This window comes from Octopus bimaculoides, chromosome 11 (genome assembly GCF_001194135.2).
Source record: "Octopus bimaculoides isolate UCB-OBI-ISO-001 chromosome 11, ASM119413v2, whole genome shotgun sequence".
NCBI lineage: Eukaryota > Metazoa > Mollusca > Cephalopoda > Octopoda > Octopodidae > Octopus > Octopus bimaculoides.
The window spans coordinates 52478927-52479983 of record NC_068991.1 but is presented as its reverse complement, the minus strand read 5'-3'; positions in this window follow the sequence as shown (position 1 = coordinate 52479983).

The following is a 1057-nucleotide window of genomic DNA, read 5'->3' as shown; positions in this document are numbered from 1 at the left end:
TATATATATACTCACACACATGTACACATACATACATACACACATAAGCATACATATATATATATATATATACATACAAGGTCTTATCAATAAATTGGACTGTTGCCATAGTAACAAAACTAAAGCACACAGAGTGAAGCCTCTTGGCAAAGATTGACCTTGAACTCTGTTGTGCATGCACACTAAATTTTAACATTCTAGCTCACTTCTGCTGTTTACAGCAGTGCTTGGAAGGAACATGTGTAGCATGTGATCGTCGCATTGACCATGACAGAGGAAGTTGTCATGGTGATACCTGCTCAGAGGCTTGCACAAAATTGCAGAGAGTGTATGGAGAGGAGTGTATGAGCTGCACACAAGTGTATGAATGGTTCAGACGGCTGAGAACTGTTGATATTGACAAACGTTCTGGAAGACCTACAACCAGTAGAACTGAGTGAAACATCGCAGATATGTATGGAGCTGTGAGGGGAAATCATTGAATCACCATCCATGAATTATCAGCAGATATGCAGATCAGTTACGGTTCAGTTCAGTCAATTATCACTGAAGATTTGGTTATAAAATGTGAGTCTGCCAAGTTTGTGCGAAAACTGCTTTCAGCTGACTAAAAAGACACTCAGGTTTCAGCTGTACAAGCTCTCCTTGATTGTGTCGAGAATGATGAAAATTGTTTGAAAACTTTGTGTAGGCTTCTCAGCAGTTATTGCCAAGCTTTTGGCAAAATTTGATGAAGATTCTCTGTCATAGTCAATATGATAATAACACGCTACACACCTTCCTTCCAAGCACTGCTGTAAACAGCAGAAGTGAGGTAAAACATTAAAGCTTAGTGTGCATGGACAATAGAATTCAAGCCCAATCTGTACCAAGAAGCAGCTTAACACTGCATGCTTTAGCCCTGTTACTATGGCAACAGTCCGGATACTTATTGATCAAACCATATATATGTGTGTGTGTATATATATCTGTGTGTGTGTGTGTGTGTGTATATATACACACACACACACACACACACACACACACACACACACACACACACACACACACACACACA